We start from the raw sequence: 19,826 nt of genomic DNA, 5'->3' as shown, positions 1-19,826 counted from the left end.
TCTAACCAGTAAATCAAAGTCATTTCATGCAATAAGCCTATTTTATTTATTATCTCAACCAGGACAGTAGCATCTAGTATATTCTCAATAGTAATTACATTAATATTAATATATTGATACTTTACTCAAGAAAAAGTGAAGCAGTGCAGAAATAATAATGACTTTCAGTCCATAAATGGTACACTTATGTGTGTACCATTTATGCAGTTATAGCACTTATGACAGTGGGCACATTTTATAAATCTAGTTTGCTCGCAATCTACAGTATCATAGACAATACTGTCACTCTCTAAATTTGAAGCACACTCACTTCTTTGACACAGGAATTTTTCTCTACCAGTCAGAACCCAGAACACCACAAGCAACAAATCATAAGTTAGAAAATGTTAGCAGATAATTAAAAGTGATAACATCTTTGATCATTCCAATTATCAATCTTATGTATTGAGGAATACCTCTAGGCCTGTAAGAATTCATTTGGTAAGGTGTTTTAACTGTAAATTAAAGGTGATGTCAAGAAGGTGCAGAAAAATACAATTTTCTCTTATGATTTTGAAGTAATTTCTGGTGTATTGGAAGCTTAACTGAAGAATTCTGTATATGAATCCATAGACTATACTAGTGTCTCTGCCTCATGAATCTATCACAAGAAGAAAACTTTTCTTTACATTTCGGATTTGTCTTTCCAAAAAGAATTCATTTAGAAACATGCTCATTTTGTCTGATGTGCTACAAGTAACAGTAACATTAGGTGTGAAACTTTCAATCTCTGCTTGCACTTTTGCCTGAAGCTCTTCCCACATTCTTGTAAACATAAGAAATGTTGCCATCACAAGCCCTATTAATAGCATACTGTACAGTACAGCAGTGTATTGCCAGAGATTTCGGTGATTGAGCATAATAAAAAAATCACCTCTAAGCTTTTGGATTTCCAGTTCTGTTTGAATGTAGTAATTAAACTAATGTTTTCGATTCTTTATCCAGAATCTGCTTCAGGTTCTTATAGTTCTGATTGTGGAATGCCATGAATTTCAAATGTTTCAAATACAAATTTCTTGAATCAATTAAATGCATTGATTGTACAGATTTGAATGACAGTACCCCCATAACTGTATTTTAATGCTGTGGCTGATCACTGAGGAAATAATATATGATCCACAATTGGAACTATAAGAACCTGAAGCAGATTCTGGATAAAGAATCAAAAACGTTAGTTCAACTACTACATTCGAACAGAACCGATCCAAAGGCTTAGAGGTGATTGAGCATACCCAAAAATTAATTTTTTACCTTTGAAAGTGTAAGTCCTTGTAGGTAGTATTTCATATTGGAAACCACACTGGTTGGTATTGAATATATGGTCATTGACCAAGTTCTCTGACTGGATTTTATGTCAGCCTTAAAGGCCTTTGCTGCCCACATAATATTCTCTGCTGACTGTAATTACCAGTGTTATTTTTCATCTACCAATGTTTTAGTGACTCTTAAAACAATGTAACCATGTATCACTAACCTTGAAGTTTAAGTTAACAATGTTAGACTCGAGTTTCCATACTGACTTAACTTTAATAATAAAAATTTCCTCTCATTGTCTGTCTTTTTCTGTGTGTTCCCTAACTATCAACAGATGAACCTCCAGTCTCCAAAAAATGCCCTCTTGCCTCCAATTTCCTTAATTTCCAAATATGAAATCATCATCTGCTCTTAAACTCTTGAATAGGAAAACATATCAGATATGCATTTATTTGTAAATATTCATCACTCAAAAGAATAAAAAAAATTTACAATTGAAACATAATTAAATGCAAAAATGTCTGTGATAAAGCAGAGCCTCTACAAACTAGCCAATAACAGCAAACCACATGGATGGATACCTTAATTTTTGAACCTCAATAATTTGCTAATTACAGCCTATAGAATAAAACAGTTTACGGAATTGAATTATATCAAAACTACTTTTGTGTCAAAATTCATGAATGGGGGACATAGGTGTAGCATCCTTGTAAGTATTCAAAATGGGCACCCTGCACCACCTGACAGAATGCAAGGCAAGCTATAAATTCTTTCTCAATTCTCAGAGCTAATCTGACCTTATCTGTATGAAAACATCAATTATACATCAAAAGAAATTAAACTCTTTAAACACTAAATCAGCCAAAATCAACGTAAGAGATGAAATTGGCTAAAGGGAAAGTTGTTTGACTGATTTTGCTATACAAATTCCACTCGTAGCCTAGGACAAAAGCAATTTCATCTCCAGGTATATAGAAAGAAGAATTTTCAGAATTTAAAGAATTAATGATGTCAAATCAGAAGAGTGGGGAGGTCATCAGCATAGACCTCCTCAGTCAAATTCAGTCAAATAGGCATCTAACCACTTTCTAACTTGAATACCCCAATGGGCAAATGTTCCATCCAGTCTTTTTTTTCTGCAGTTATTGCAACATACTTCACACACATCTTCCATACTGTTGTCAAGAGAAATAATTTCTAATAGAAAAAGATCCCTAAGGTATTGATCCCTAAGGTAAGGTTCAGTAGTCAAAATTTTTCCACATACATATCAAAAAACATGACAAAAAAATCCATGTTTTATACTGGAAAGCATTTTTGCTTTGTCAGAAGCTCCAATGGTGTATTTTTTACTGAACATCCAGTATATGATATTAAACTAATTTTAAATATTTTTATATTTTCATAAACATGTTACTAAATACATTAGATAAACTCCAAAAATTGCAAAATTTCATATTTTTATTTGTGTAATTTGATTAACATTAAAATTACAATAGGTTTTTTTTAAAATACAAACATGATTATAACTCTATTTTTTAATCAAAATATAAACTAGAACATTTCTGAAAGCCAAAATCTGTGTAAAATATTTATGTAATGTTTGATACTACATTCAGATTATCAATTATCATTTAATTCTTTTAAATTGTCTTAAGATGTAGTAATCTTCATTTTTAAAATACTTTTGGTTATTTTTATTTTAATGAAGAATTACTGTAATTATAATAATTCTTCATTCATCAAATATGATAATTTATTGTGCAAAAAGTACATTCAGTCATTTACAAAAATGACTCAACAAACAGTCATTATTTGATTCCTAAAGATGTATGTAACCCAAAAGTGCTTAAGTAATTTTGTAAGTTTTTGTTCAAGAATAAAATATATTGTACTAGATTACAGAAACAATAAAAAAAAAAATCTCAATTTTTGAAATTAAAATAAATTTAAATATTTATATTTTTCTGGCTTCTTATAGGATCTAACAGAAAGAATGGTGATTGGTCAAATTTTTACTCCTCATTTTGTTTGTATTTCTTGACATTTTGACATTGAGAAGCACAAAAATGTAAAAAACACCTTATAAAGATGTGTCTGTATGTGAGTGTCTGTGTTTTGCACTATATATCAGGACTGGATGAACCAAAATTTTGAAACTTGGCAGGATTATTTCTATAATATGAGGCATTGATAATATTAAATTTTAATCATTAAAGATTAACAGGAAGGGGAAATAGAAAAGTCCTATTTCATATCTTGCATGGGTTAGACTTAATGAAAATTTTACTTATCATTAGCATTTACAATTTTTTCAAAAAAATTCATCTCTACCATCAAAATTAAACCTTTTGCTTTTTTATAATAAATAATTAATTATTTTTAATAAATCTCATAATAGATGTTGTCATATGGTTTTAATTTTGTACTAATATGTCTTAGTGTGTTTTAACCTTAAATATTCTTTTAAACAGAAATCTCTCATAATTCACAAAATTACTCCTCTTAAGCTTTTTTATTATTTAAATTTTATTTAAAATCATAGTATAACTGAAAATTATGGAATTTCTTTCCTGTTCAAGTACTGGGAAAGTCAAGCAAGAGCCTTTGCCAGCTTTTTTAAAATTAAAATTGTCAGCTTCTTATCATATAAACTATATTTCTTTCTAATTTAAAACGGCTCTTGAAATCCTACTATAATTTATTAAAATAAGATGGAGTACTTTCCATACTAAAACTATTTTTTGTTTATGTTCCACATTCAGATTTGGATAAAGGAAAAATATCATTAGAGACAAATTTGAAGACCAGATTAAATACAAAAGCTGAATATTTTGTATTCAGTTACAATTCAAAAATATATTTAATGATGAATAACTGTATTGTTGAATATTTTGAATTAAACTGTAATATACAGCAGAATGTCACTAATCTGGCACCATTAAAATGCCACTAGTGCAGATTACTGGAGTGCAGGGAGTTGGGTAGGTAAATAAAACATGTACATAATACATGTAGGTTGTTTTAATCTGTATTAAATCTTTTAATGTACAGTAATTTGTTACAGAAAAGAGACTCTATCAAGAGACATAGCAGTGACTATGCAGTAAGTAAAAGTCACTGACTGACTATATACAGTCAAACCTGTTTTTATGCAGTCTTTTTTTGTGCGATTTTTTTATTTGTGTGATTTTTTTATAGCGATTTTTTTTGTGCGGTATAGTTGGCGACTAGTCTCGTGCGATTTGTCATGTCTTGCGTTGACTTATTATAGCTAAATAAACTTATTATAGCATAAATGAACTTATTATAGTAATATTATTGCATGAATATGCGAAAAATGAGATAATTTATTTTTTAAGTCAACAAAACACCACCTGGACAAAAATATATAAAACAGACGATAGACGAGACGATGCAGTCAAGTGCTGACATCTGTTGTCAATAAATTCTATTTCGTACGGTTTAGAGTTATTTTCTATGTGAGACTTTTTTTATGCGGTCCCTATTGACCGCATAAAAAATATATTTTTAATTGTGTTGCGAAAACTATTTTTTATAGCCACTCGTGAAGTTTTGTGCGATTTTTTTTAATGCATTTTTTTTTATGCGGTCCCTATCCACCGCATAAAAACAGGTTTGACTGTATATGTTACCATCAAAACCCGTTTTTAGTTAGAACACGTTTTAACTAATTGAAACTAACTGGATTTATACTGGATGTTTTTGGATGACTTTTATACTGGATGTCTTTGTTAAAACCCGTTTTGTCTAGTTAAAACTAGTTTTAATTCAAATTTATTTTTGACTAGCAGTAAATTCTAGTTTTAACTAGACAAAATGGGTTTTGTATAGTTAATTTACTGCTGTACATGTTTTGATTTTAGATAAAACTAGTTTTAACTTTTAACATTAGTTAGAACTAATTTTAGCTACATAAATATGTTGGGGGAAATAAATAAAGTTATGTATAGTGATTCGGGGGAAGATGCCTAACATTTTGCTTATGAAGGAAATTATAATGATAATTTGGGTTTTGGAGGACTCTAACGAAAATATCATATTCTTGAGCATGTTTTTCAAATAAAACTTTGGAGTATATGAAAAATAATTGTATATTGTGTTTGCAATGACAACTTTTTTACTGTCTGGGCAACATTTTAGGCATCTCACCCCAAGTATCCGGGTGAGATGCCAAATGTCATTAGGGTAAGATGACAAATATAATTGCATTAAATTAATTTTTGAATATCTTAACCAAATTTAATTTATTGCATATGTAGTACAAAGTACTTCATAGTAAGTATAACAGCGCAGTATAAGTATTGTTAAGTTTCCGCTCGTTCTAACGTGCTCTATAGCTAGCTGAAAGCTCTTTTCAGTCATAAAACCTTTTTGAGAAGTCCTTATAAAATTTCTGTGCATATCCTGCAATAAAACAAGAAAACAAAAATTTATTAAAAATAGGCATATTGGAATTCAATTAACAAAAAATAGGCATGTTACTCCAAGAAAAATGTGGCACCTTTCCCATTTGTCGGGGTAAGATGCCTAGCGGAGTCACGTGTTCTAGCGTGTCCGATCGGGATTGGTGGTAGCTCACAATGGAAACTTTAGAACCTTAAGTACATCACACATTAATTGTTTTTTGCAATTTTTAATAAATTCTATTTTAACTTTTAGTTTTAAAATGATTCTAGAAACATTTCACAACAAAAACTTTGTTCTTATCTTGCTTTTATTCTTCTCAGATGTAGAAAATGAGGTAACGGTAGCCAACTACAGCTTTCCACACTCAATATTGGCCCAACGATTCATTATACAAACACATGACAATATCTGACGTCACCGTTTGAAAATATCAAAAAGTAGGCATCTTCCCCGCTTACCATCCTACCTCGAATCACTCTATATGTTGCAGTCAAAACCAGTTTTTAGTTAGAACACATTTTAACTAGTTGAAACTAGTTTATACTGGATGTCTTTGTTATAACTAGAATTTACTGCTAGTCAAAAATGAATTTGAGTTAAAACTAGTTTCAACTAGTTAAAACGCATTCTAACTAAAAACAGGTTTTGACAGTAACATATATATACAAGAATCAGAGTTGCCAATTTTTGGACATCAAAATCTCGGTCCTGGACACCTATAGTAAATCTGGAAATCTCATTCAAAAAATCCTTGTTTTTTTAGGTAGTGTGCAAAATTTCAGGTTTTTCTATAAAGGAGTTGCCAAAATACAGTCAAACCTGTTTTTATGCGGTGGATAGGGACCGCATAAAAAAAAAAAAAAAATCGCACAAAACTTCACGAGTGGCTATAAAAAATAGTTTTCGCAACACAATTAAAAATATATTTTTTTTATGCGGTCAATAGGGACCGCATAAAAAAAGTCTCGCATAGAAAATAACTCAAAACCGTATGAAATAGAATTTATTGACAACAGATGTCAGCACTTGACTGCATCGTCTCGTCTATCGTCTGTTTTACATATTTTTGTCCAGGTGGTGTTTTGTTGACTTAAAAAATAAATTATCTCATTTTTCGCATATTCATGCAATATTATTACTATAATAAGTTCATTTATGCTATAATAAGTTTATTTAGCTATAATAAGTCAACGTGAGACATGACAAATCGCACGAGACTAGTCGCCAACTATACCGCACAAATAAAAAATCGCACAAAAAAAACCGCACAACTAAAAAATCGCATTAAAAAATCGCACAAAAAAAGACCGCATAAAAACAGGTTTGACTGTATAAGCAATTAAAAAGTGCAAAAATCACCAAAAAAGCTGTATTTTCTTCTTTTCTTCATCCAGCATTGCAAAAGCTCCTAGAGAAAAAGACTACTAGGTCTAGAAAACTCAAATTTTAAACTTAAGACCTTCCCATTATCAGTGAGGTGCTGGCATAACTTCCAGATCAAGTCAAAGTACACAGGGATTCTCCCATAGAGTTATTTTACTTTTATCGTTTAATTTCATGCTTGTAAGGATAAAATTGGATTGAAATGAACAATTTTTCATTTAAAATATTAACCTGAATAATAAAAGCTCAAATTTATGTAATTAAAACTTTTCACTCAGTCAGCAGCCATCATATCATGTCACCATGCACTAGAATTGTATTGTATATCACCTTGTTCTTGATGTAATAACACAATCATTAACCAAAACACTATTTATATCCAACAAAAACATCTCAGATGTAAAAAAATTGCACCAAGTAAAAATTTATGACAATTTGGATAATAGTCGAATTTTTTATTAGTTTTTCTTTAGTAAAGATAAGCTTGGCATTTCAAAGCAGTATCCACAAAAGGAAGTCTGGCAACATTAAGTCTATAGTCTATCTCAACACAACATGCTGACAATATCTGTATTAATTTTTTTACATTTTGCTTTGAAGCACAAAGCTTATCTTTACCAAAGGAAAACTCTTAAAAAGATTTTTACAGTAATCCAAATTGTCAATTTTTTATTTGGCACAATTTTTTAACATCTCAGATACTTTGTTTAGCTATAGTATTCTAATGTTAAGTGTACTTCTATATGATATTATGTATTTGGTATCAAAAAAATTATTGCTTAAAAAAATGCTAGTAGTTTTCAATAGGTGTTTGTCTTTATGCAACCATCATAGACTTAAATATTTTCTCTCATAATCTTTGCAAAAGCATTGCTTCTTTGGCAGAAATTCCATTCCATAAAATAAATAAAAATATCTCCAGCTGGGCCCTGCACCTTAATACAGCATGATGCTAGATTACTGGACATGCCAGAGAAATGAAATGCCAAATTCTTGAGTTTCTACTGTATTTGCTATATCAATTAACCTACAGGACATATTGGAATATTCTATATTATCATAGCTTCCAACTACTATTCTTTCAGGCTGAGAATCTGCCTTTGGAAGCAGTTATATGTCTGCCTGAGCTAGAGGTTTCTCTGCCTTTTTGAGATAACATCTTTAAATGCATTGTTTTCACAAACATGAATTTATGATCAAGTTTTAGCAAAAAAAATCCAAGTTTTTATAGCAATTTTTTTAAAGAAAGTGTCCATTCTCCAGCATTAATACTTTCTTTCAATTTAATATAAGATGTATTTCAATGGAAACTTTAAATTTCTGATCAAATTATGAAAAATTAATTTTTTTTTCTAAAAATTTGTCTCAAATGTGGTAGAAATAAAGATCTGCTCTTTGGTAAAAGAAAGCTGATCTGGAAGTCTGACAACATTGAGTCTATCTCAACACAACATGCTGATAATACTATACCCAGTGTGGATGGCAAAGTAGTTAAGGTATGATCCTACCAGTCTGGAAAATCCAGGAATGAATGAGGATAGATTAAAAAAAAATTCAAGAATTTTTCAAGGTTGGTCCCAGATATGTCCATCCCTACCCCTCACAACCCAGCCACTTCATTATGAGCCTTTGGACTTGATAAAAAAAAAAAAACCATAAGTGTCCACAGGGGGAAAAGAGTAAAGAAAAATATCCAGTGTTGCCAATTCAATGCTTTTGACAAGTAGGTATTTTCAATTAGTTGTTTGGTATCCTGTTTGTTAAAATTTAGTTATGTCTGAACTTTTTATATAATACTTACGTCCACAACAAACCAAAAATGGTGCGTAACTCAACTATACAGCTTTCACTAACGTTTTCGAACCAACGTTTCTTCTTCAGGTGAAAAAATGGACAAAAGAAATAAAATTTGATGGAACAGTTCATTTTTGAAAGAGTTTTGAAATGGAATTCGGAGGAAACCCATGCAAGCGTCGTCATCGTTTGGGCATGCGCCTTCGTCAGAAGTAGAAAATTCTGTCTTGTCATCCATCATATATAAGAGTTTGCCACACTACTGATAAAGACAACTCATCTTTACTGTTAATCACTAAGAAGAGATAAGTCACCATCGTATTTAGAAAATGTCCTAGTGTTTTTCAGCTGCTCCGTAATGCGAAAGATACTTCCCAACAAGACGTGCTATCTGGGGTATACACCATCCCTATTAGAGATCATAGATGTGATAAAGATTTAATATATGTCGGCTCCACAAAATGATCTTTGGGAGTGAGGCTTAAAGAGCATAAAGCAGACATCCTTCACAAGAGATTTACAACTGCTTTTGCACGTTACGCTACAGATCCAGGTATACAGCCATTATTTAAGGAGGCCAAGATCATCCACACCATTTGCACTGGATGGAAGTGATTTATATACACAAAACAGCCCAGGGTAATAAGTGTATTAACAGTAAGGATGAGTTATCTTTATCAGTAGCGTGGCAAACTCTTATATATGACAGATGACAAGACAGAATTTTCTACTTCTGACGAAGGTGCATGCCCAAACGATGACGACGCTTGCACGGGTTTCCTCCGAATTCTATTTCAAAACTCTTTCAAAAATGAATTGTTCTATCAAATTTTATTTCTTTTGTCCGTTTTTTCACCTGAAGAAACATTGGTTCGAAAACGTTAGTGAAAGCTGTATAGTTGAGTTACGCACCGTTTTTTGGTTTGTTGTGGACATAAGTCTTATTTATCGCGATGTGCTTTTGATGTGTTATTTTGTTTTTATATAATATTTTTATGCATAGTACAATGTACTACTGTACCTGTATTACTCTATATTCCACTTTATTACTACTAGTAATATATCTAGTAGGAAAAGTCAGTACGAATACACTACCAAACTTCCAGCAACTGATGATCTGGCACCTCTTTTTATCAGGACAAAATTATGAAGATTTGAAATTCCCTCAGCCATCATACTAGCCACAGATGATGTGTGTAGGGTATGCTTACTTACATTATTTACATCGCACTTGTGGTGATACTGCAATTTGTGATATTGTAGTTTGTTTTGCTTAAATTTAACTATCTATAGCTTCAAAGAGAGAAGAGTCAGTGGTGATGTCAAATGTAACCTAATTTTAGTAATTATTTAATTCAAGGTTCTAGCAACCCATGATATAGTTTAGACACAGGACAGGTGTATTATTAGTTGTATTAGTTGCTTAGAGGAGTGTTTATGAATTATTATACATGACCACGATTGGTCTGGAAAAATAGTTAATCTGGCAAGGCTTTGGAACTAAACCTGACAGAAGTTTAGTGTACCTGTACCATAAACCTATTATTGACATAAAATGAAGATTAAATAATTGCTTAAAGTGTCAAGTTTTATCATCAATCTTTCTATAAGTTGCTATTTTTTATTTCTCAGCCTTTGCATTCCAAAATCTCTCTTTCCTATCTATCAAGTCAGCCTATCTATAAGATTAACAAGTATGTATTTTCTTAACTATTTTCACAGCTAGTTCTGATACACATCCTCTTAATTATTTCATAATTCAGTGGTTCCCAAACATTTTTGATTCTTGGCACCCTTGCTAAATCCAGATTTTCCCAAGGTGCCCTATGTCAAATTCTAACAAGTACAATTTGCAAAATAGTGAAATAACCAATAGTTTTTAAATAAAGTAAAATTATAAAAATTTTATAACATTTCGTGGGACTGCACGAAATGCCCTGTGAGGATGCTGCAGCACCCGAGGGAACTGCGGCACACACTTTGGGAACCGACGTCATAATTGTTTATTCTTTTGACTTTTCTTTAATCAATCATTTTTAAATTTATCATTTACTATTTTTTTAAATTGATTCTAAAAATTAACCAACAACTTTGTATCAATTCAAGTTTCAATAACAGTTATGTTATATACTTCATCTCTTTTTAATTCGGTATTTGTTTTTGCACGCATTTCTATTCAAGAATTATAAATCTCTTTAGTAACTTTTTCTAAACATGTTTTTAATATATATCAATCATTCATTAAACATTAGCAATAGTTTGCATAGTATGTGTAATATAAATATTTTCTCTTCTCTTTTTTTCCTGATAATTCAATTAGCTTACTCTTCTTCATTGTAATATATTTTTAATTTAGACATTAATTAGTAATTTTAAGAATTTAATTTTGTAAAATATGAGTTTATATATGAATGAAATCATAGACATCGCTAATTGTTTGTATTTAAGTATTAATTGCTGCAGTACTAACAATTAGAGTGATGTCTTTGATTTCATTTATTCAATTATTATTAAGAGAAGTATATAAGAAAGATATTGACGGTTATTTCTAATGAATATAAAGGAAGGAAATGCAGCTATTTCAGTATGATTTATAAGGATTAATGTATTCAGAAATTTGACCGAGAAGCACTTTTAAATGCGCAGCATCTACGTATTGAAAGAAAATTATATTTGTCAATGATACAATATACATTACATTAGCCTTGTTCGTTCAATACTTACATTTGTCTGATGTATCACTCGAAATTATTGACATATTAGTGAGAGTTTGCCGGAAACTTTATCACTTCTATTACAAACAAGTATAGAAATGTTGCCATGGCAACTAAATGTCAGCAATAGATAGGGGCGCTAAAATCGTTTTCTCTGCGAAATAATATTACAATTCAGCATTTTCTAGTAAATTTGTTCATTTTTTATTTGAAGAAATCTTTTATTTTCGATTATTATTTTTAATCGATTTCAAATTCAAATTAATTATATTATTGCTGCTTTCACTTTATCTTTAAAGGAAAGTTCCTTAAACTTCCTTTTGAGATAAACGTGTCATATTTAATAATATCCGTACCAATGTCTCTCTCCGTCAGGACTTAATTAACTTTTTTAATTAGAATATACGCTAATTTCTATCAGTTTTATATTATAATTATTTCTATTTAAATTTATTTTTTAATTTTTTGAAATGTAAATTCTTAAAGCCTAAATAATGTACATTTTTACGTCAAATTGACGTCACTCCCAGATTTTCTCATAAGAAAACTATAAAAGTGATGTCAAATTTACGTAACCATATACACTATTCACATAAAACAAATGCTGCACTTTAAATATAATAAATTACAACATAATATTCCTTAAAATATCTTGGGAATGACCTGATTAATTCAATAATATTACATACTTTGCATAATCACAGTTTAATTAATCATGTTAGTGTTGCAGTTATATTAATTTTTTTACAAATTAATATTGGAATTGATGATGTCATCAATTTCATTACTTAGTAGATTACGTCATTGATGAAGTAACGTGCGCTGTTATTGGTGTTAATCCTCAGTCATCATAAAACATAAGGAATCGACGTGACAAAATTTACCGTTATATTTCTACAGGACATTAAAAGGTCACAGCGGTGGAAGACAATACAATCACCACATGAAATACTGTTGCGAAAATGTCTTTGTGCATTGCTCATGCGTTTAGAAAAATAATGGAAAAACAAAATTTATATCATCTAATGATTAGAAAATTTTAATACTTTATTTAACTTTTTAATGTATTTCATATATCAATTGTTTGAAAATCGCGATACTAATACATTGATATTTGGAAAGATGTTAACAATTTAAATGTATTGTGTACAAAACAGATATCAGACGTATAAGCACTTCGGACACTTAAATCTTATCCTGTAACATAGCCTTGAAATATATTTAAGGATTTTTATCTCCTCCTCAGCCACCATGTATACCATGATCTATAGATAACTATTATTTATACAGGGATGGGCAATCTTTTTCTATGTAAGAGCCGCATTTCAAAACTTTTGAACTGACGCGGGCCGCATACAAGAGGGGGAAAAATGCCGGTAAATCACATTTATTCATGTATAATTATCAATTAGCATAAATATATTTAATTTAGTTTCTGGAACTGATGTGAATGTAATATATCGGAAATATTTGGTTAAATATTAGTCACTGTTAGTTTTAAATTAATTTCGATGTGAGTCTATTAGCCGATTTCTTGTTTTAATTTTTACTAAATTCATTGCGAGAAAAACTATTCACATATGTAAGTTGTAAAAAATAACGTTTGTATTTTTGCTGCATACTTCCTTAAGCTGGGAAATTCATATATTTATTCATATTTTACGCGACGCAGGCCGCAAGAAATATTAATGCGGCCCGAGGGCAGCGGGTTACCTATCCCTGGATAACAGTATGGTTAAGCCACTAGGCTTTAAAATCGGTAATATACCCCTTTCTGCCATAAGATGGCGTTTGATCGTATTTATCCTATCAATGCTTTATTAATAATGGATTAAAACTATTTTTCCAGAACAGCAAAAATAATTACTTAAGACTTAAGACTTTATGAATTATTTTTACAATTATTTCCTGCTATTTTATTTTGTATAATAAAAGGCCCACCAGTGGCCAAGTGGTCTTCGTTCCCTGAACACTGGAAGTTCGGTCTTGGATTTTCGCCTCGCTCGTACGGGCTGGCCACGAGGAGTTTTCTGGGTTTTCTCCATGTCTGTAACGCCTAAATAGAGCCAATTTCCCCTAAAAAGACCTCCCGGAAGGCATCCCCCTAGGCAGATCGCCCAAGTATTGCGTTGCCTAACTTAAACAATTGTAGAATAAATGTCAGAACAAAAAATTATTAAAAATAAAAAAATGGCAAAAACTTAATATTTTGTTTAAATATTATTATTATGCAGTCAACGGCATGCTCCATTTATACAGATGTCAATTAAGAACAAAACAGAAAAAAAAAAAATATATATATAATAAAAAATAAAAATATTCATTTTAAAATAATTTCAAAGGTATATTAATTAAATGGGACAGATGTAATACTTTACAATCAAACTTAAATGAGACTACAAGATGGAGACTAGTGATGGATTTATATCTAGTAATCATAGATAAAGAGCTAATTAAGTCTTTCAAAAAAATTTATTGGTAATGCATTACAGGTTGTGAATGGTAACAATATGAGGCTCCACACCAATTCCGAATCCCTCACTAAATGAAATTAAGAACGTTTATTATAGAAAGGAATTTATTAAACAAAATTTGTCGCGATGATATTAAATGAGGTAAGTCTCGAGCAAGAATCGAACACGTTTCGGAATCCGTTCTATGAGAATCAGAGTCGATTCTCATAGAACTGATAAAATTTGGGAAAACCGGGAAATAATGATCAATATCATCGATAAATCGGGACGAATATTTTGTAACCGCTGAATCTGTCTTCGTATTCGTCACACCCAAATACGAATTTCCACCTCTTTTCTGTCCGGAATAGGGTTCACAATTCAGATATCCCATATCAGGCTACCTTTCTTCAAACTTATAACAGTATGGGCAGGGTCTTTTTATCTTAGATAAAAAGACCCTGCCATACCCTAGAGTCTTTTTATGTAAGATAAAAGGACACTAGTATAGGTCTCTCCTATTATTCTAAAGCAATGATTCTCAATCTTTTTGAGGCCGCGGAATACCATTCATATACTTATTACACGACGGAGAATTAGTATTAATATATTAAAAAATTGATAAACAATTCCATGTTTACTATTCTCAGGAAGCAATGAAGCAATAACGTAATAAACTTTAATATAATGAATAAAATAAAAACATGGAATTGTGTACGAATATAGCGATGGGAATAAATTTGAATAAAAACTGTAAATCTTTCGTTTCGTGGAACGAAACGGAAAGATTTTACAGTTTGATAGGTTTGCGGAACACTGGTTACGAACCACTGCTCTGAAGAGTAATAGCTCATATTAGAGTAAAACAGGAGCGCTATTAGGAATTAATGTTTTCGTTTTTTTTCTATGTTTTTTGCCCAATAATACATTTCTCGATAAGCATACTTAGAGATTGTTGCTTGAGAATTTCTCGCCGATAAACCGCTCTCGCATCTGTTCACAGAAGAATCTAATTGCATTTCACATGTGTTTCCATGTGATGATTCAGTTACTATAAAATAAACAGAATTAATAAACTATATAAATTCTGTTTTATAAAAGTTTACCTTTTGTATCAATATGTGTAATTTAACTGGTTTGTGTTGTAATGATTGAAATTTAATTATTATTTTTTGTTTTGATGGTGAAGTTTTTTAGTAGGTAACTTTTTACATAAGTAAAGCGCATTATGAAATTTATTGGAAATCGATCAGGTGTTAAATCTCACTTCCTACAAAGAATCTTAACAACATTACCGTTTATTGTGTGCTTAAATGTTTTCAAAAACCTGTCTTCAAAATAAAGGTCAAATAAACTTGACTTTGTTGTTAATTTTCGATCAAATAGCGGTATGTGATGATTCCATATCAATCCTTTCCATATCAATCCTTAACTTTAAAAAAAATGCCCCTTTTCAGATTTTTTAATCACCTTTTTATACAATGTAGCTTGACTTCAGGTGCAAAACATCTGGGTATTATCTCAACTTGAACTAAAATATAAATTTACATTATTTGTAGTTTTGGATACAAATATTTTACTTCTCGTAGTATCGTAGTAATTTGTATTCTCTTTAGTTAAATTACTGTGAAAAAACAGCAGAAAACCATGCTAAATTAAAGATAAACACTCGCTTATATATTACAAAAATTGGACGACATGCGATCGAAGCGCTCAAAAAGTAGCATTTTACCGATTTTAGCTAGGCGAACGAAGGAAGTGTCACGACAATACTGTTATCTACAGATACATACTATCCCTGTATCAAATCATCCCTAAATACATAACAAATCTATATTGTATAGCAAGATCCAATGAAGTATCAGGAGGTGCCTATACGTGCCTGTAGCGTCTGGTGTCTTTTATACATGACCAACAATATTTTAAAATATTAAATTACAGACGATGTTCTATTTTATAAAAGATTTTAAGAATTTAATCTGTTTCAATTTCACATTTTCCATTTTAGAATTTATTGTTTTAATGACTCTTCATAATAAAATATCAAGAAATATTTTAGAAATAACTTCTGGCTATATTTTTTATTTGAATAAGTTGATTAATTTTTAAAAAAAAGTAAATTTACACAAAATATAATAGATAATTGTCCACTTACTGCTAGATATTGCTTTAATTTTTCAAAAAACAAAAAAAAATTCTTATTGTATAATCAGTGGCGTAGCGTAGTGGGGGCGGCAGGGGCGGCCCGCCCCGGGAGGCACTTTGAGGGGGCGGCAAAATTTCACAATAAATACACAATACACAATACTCTTGTACAATACACAATAATGATGATTGTTCTTTGCCGAAAAGTTCTTTAGAATTACTGTATATTTTAGTCTTTTGAATTGAGATACCTAAATAAGGAGGCGGCGAAATTTTCCTCCGCCCCGGGCGGCTGACACCCACGCTACGCCACTGTGTATAATTTTACAGCATAACTGATTTATTAATGTGAGGCAATAGAATCTTAACAGTTAAATGACTAGTCACAATTTTGTTAAATTGTAACTAGTCATTTAACTTTAAGCAGCAAAATTGCCATCTTATCGGCTTGAAAGGGATGACAAACGAAATCCGATCAATTAGACCGCTCGGATGGCCAAGGCGTTAGCCCATTATTCTGGGGACCAGGAATTGAGTCTGGGTGGATCAAAAACCCCCAGGAATTTTTCGGGAGTGGTCCATCTCGGATATATCGTCTTTCACCAACCGACCGTCTCATTGTGGGTGTGAAGAAAGGTCTTCCTAATTTCCATAAATGTTTGCTGCAAGAGATTGCTGTAGCAAAGATAAAGCAGCTTTTACGTCCGCTACACGTGTAAAGCAAAATGGACGCTTGTGTGTTTAATACGGTATTATGCTGTAAAAATAAAAAAGTCGAAGTGACTGTTGATAAAAATATTATGTAGAGATTAAGAAGAATTAAATTTTATAAAATGACTCTGAAAGTCAGCTAAAGAATAAGAAAATATTATATTTTAAATATAATTATACATCTTCTATCTCTGTACTTCGTTCACATTTTCGGAAAGAGAAATGCTCAATTCTTTATATCTATTTAAATACAGTGATGCTTCGTATAACGTACAGATACAGTACGCCTCGAATAACGGACGCTGCGAACAACGGACTTTCCGGCATAATTGGTGACTGCTCCATGGGTGCGTTCTTTAATGCGTCTCCGCTACTACGGGAGTGCGCTGCTGTTTGTAGGCATTCAGAAACGACGGTGAAAGAAAGAAAGATGGCGGCGCCCGCACTATCGATAGTATCGTGATGGAGGAATCTATAATTCTAAAATATGAGCTTTAGAAGGCAAAAGGAGGGTCCCAATTGTAAAATTTAACCATAAAATGGATTATTTGTTGAAAGAGCATTCAAAATAGCCTCGAAAAAACTTCGTAAAGACACTTACATCACCGCGTGCGCTAACTCGCGCTTTCACAATTTCTAAATTTTCATTCATAAAACCACATAATGGACCCGGAAACGAAACTATCTTAGCCATGGAGGACGCCATGTTGCTTTCCACCGTAAACTACTACTACAAGCGGCTGTTTTCGCCGTTCGACGGCGCGCATTCCCACCGGAATTTAGGAACGCGTTCCTCAGGAATTTTTAAACGGATGTCGCTCCCGCAGAGTTACGCGGAAGAATAAAAGAACGCGCTCCATGTTTATTTTTTTATGATACAGTACGGTTATTTTATGCTGCGGAACGAATTAGATGTTTTAACATGTATTTCTATGGAAAAATGCGTTTCGTATAACGGACGTTTCACTTAACGGACGTGCACCTGGAACGGATTAAGTACGTTATATGAGGCACCACTGTATGTATTGTATCAATAGTTTTTTAACTAAAGCACTACTTTCGGCTGTTATTGAAATTAAAGGATAGATTACGGCGTCCATGTTTCGCTCGAACGGAAAGCGTTTCTAAACTATGATGCAACGACGTGTAGCATAGCTGCTCGTGACGTCATTTTCGCTACACTCTCACTGCATAAAGAAACGTGGCCTATTTGATTAACGCGATTTATATATACGCGGTAGCATCGAGAGATTAATTAATCACGCTAATTAAGGGACACTTGTATATACAATATATATACACTCGTATGGGCAGGTATTTGTTATACAGTTTGTATGTATATATTTATTGACGGCCAGATGGCCGAGCGGTCAAAGCTGCAGCCTACCGCTCTGGAAAACCGAAACCGGTACCGAATCCGAACGGGTCGAAAAAATTTCCAGGAATTTATCGGGGGTGATCCGACCGGATGTGTCGATTTCCGTCTCTCACTACCCATCCGCTCTATTGTGGCATGGCCGAACCCATGATGGCCTTGACAACTTAGTGCCCCAGGGTGAAAAGAGCAAAAAAAAAAAGTATATATGTATATTTCATTGTACTGTATATTTTATTATAAGCGTGTATATACAGTATATACATATACTTATTTCATTTTATATAATGTATGCACAAAGCTCTTTTTTATAGCTGCCTCCATTTTTTTTTATAGTATGTGGGCGCCGCTGATGACGTGCTTACAATGCGGCATGTCAATCGATTTTACAATTGCTGTTAATTTACATTGATCTCTACGACAACTTTCTATTTTGATTTTATAACTTGCAATTTGCACGATGTCGTAACGAAATTAACTTTTGAAAGGTGACGGCCGGATGGCCGAGCGGTAAAGGTGGCAGCCTACCGCTCTGGGGGACCCGGGATCGAATCCGAACGGGTCGAATAATCCCCAGGAATTTTTCGGGGGGTGGTCCGTTCGGATATGTCGGGCCCCGTCCCTCACCACCCGGTCGCCCCATTGTGGGCCTGGCCGAACCCATAATGGGCCTACTAAAAGAGGCCCTCTTAGTGCCCACAGGGCGGAAAGAGTTTAAAAAAAAAAAAAAAAAAACTTTTGAAAGGTTTTTAACCAGTCGCTGGAGTTGGTAGGCTACTGGCTACACACAGCGCCGGATTAAGCATCTAGCGGGCCCTAGACAAAATTTAAATTGGGGCCTCATTTAAATAAGTTGCTTCTAAACAAATCTTATATAATGTGATATTAGCGTAGCTAGCATGGGTGACACCCGGTGCGGATATCGTAGTGTCACCCCAAGTCACACCGTAGTGTCACCCTTTTTAACTCTTATAAAACACTATTGAATTGTAATATCTTCGCACTCGAGCAACTTGAACACTATATCGAATATGCGATGTCGCGTTAGATTTAGAAAATAAATCATAACCATACATCATTACTACCACGAGAGGCGGCCCTAGGAATATTTCTAGATGGTGCGAGAGATCCCGTAGCGTACATTACTTCTGACGCACGGATGGCTGTTGACTTTTTTTTTTTTTTTTTTTCTTTTTTTTTTTTAGGTAATGGCTAGTCGAGCGGAGCTTAGTAGGAATTGTCAAATACAACCTTTTCTGTCCTATCGAATTTCTTAAATAATTTTTAACTTGTTTTGAAACAGAGAAATCTTTTGCACTGAAGCCGGGCCCCTCCGAATTACGGGCCCTAGACATTTCTCTACTTTGCCTATTCGATAATCCGGCCCTGGCTACACATATAGCTGTTTGAAACTTTTCTTGACGTTTTTGTCGGCTATGTCTATGGACATGTCCCGTAGCTGCGAGTTTTAAACTATAAACTGCTTTAGACAGAACGTTAGAATCATGTCACCAGATCCATAGGCAT

The 19,826-nt window shown here is 32.5% G+C and overlaps 1 protein-coding gene across 2 annotated transcripts in view; it reads right to left on the bottom strand.

The window, feature by feature from the left end:
- Positions 1–11,956, bottom strand: part of LOC136974823 (AP2-associated protein kinase 1-like) — a 72,877-nt gene extending 60,921 nt beyond the window's left edge. Inside the window, exon 1 of one of the 2 annotated variants that reach the window (XM_067269775.1) lies at positions 11,626–11,956. The gene's annotated coding sequence lies outside the window, so the exon portion shown is untranslated. The remainder of the gene's footprint in view (positions 1–11,625) is intronic. The other variant, XM_067269774.1, reaches the window with a different exon arrangement.
- Between the last annotated feature and the right edge of the window lie 7,870 nt (positions 11,957–19,826).

The sequence above is a fragment of the Centruroides vittatus genome, unplaced genomic scaffold (assembly GCF_030686945.1).
Source record: "Centruroides vittatus isolate TY-2023 unplaced genomic scaffold, ASM3068694v2 contig_357, whole genome shotgun sequence".
NCBI classification, from domain to species: domain Eukaryota; kingdom Metazoa; phylum Arthropoda; class Arachnida; order Scorpiones; family Buthidae; genus Centruroides; species Centruroides vittatus.
Note: the sequence above shows the minus strand (reverse complement) of the source record. Positions and strands in the feature narration are given on the sequence as shown.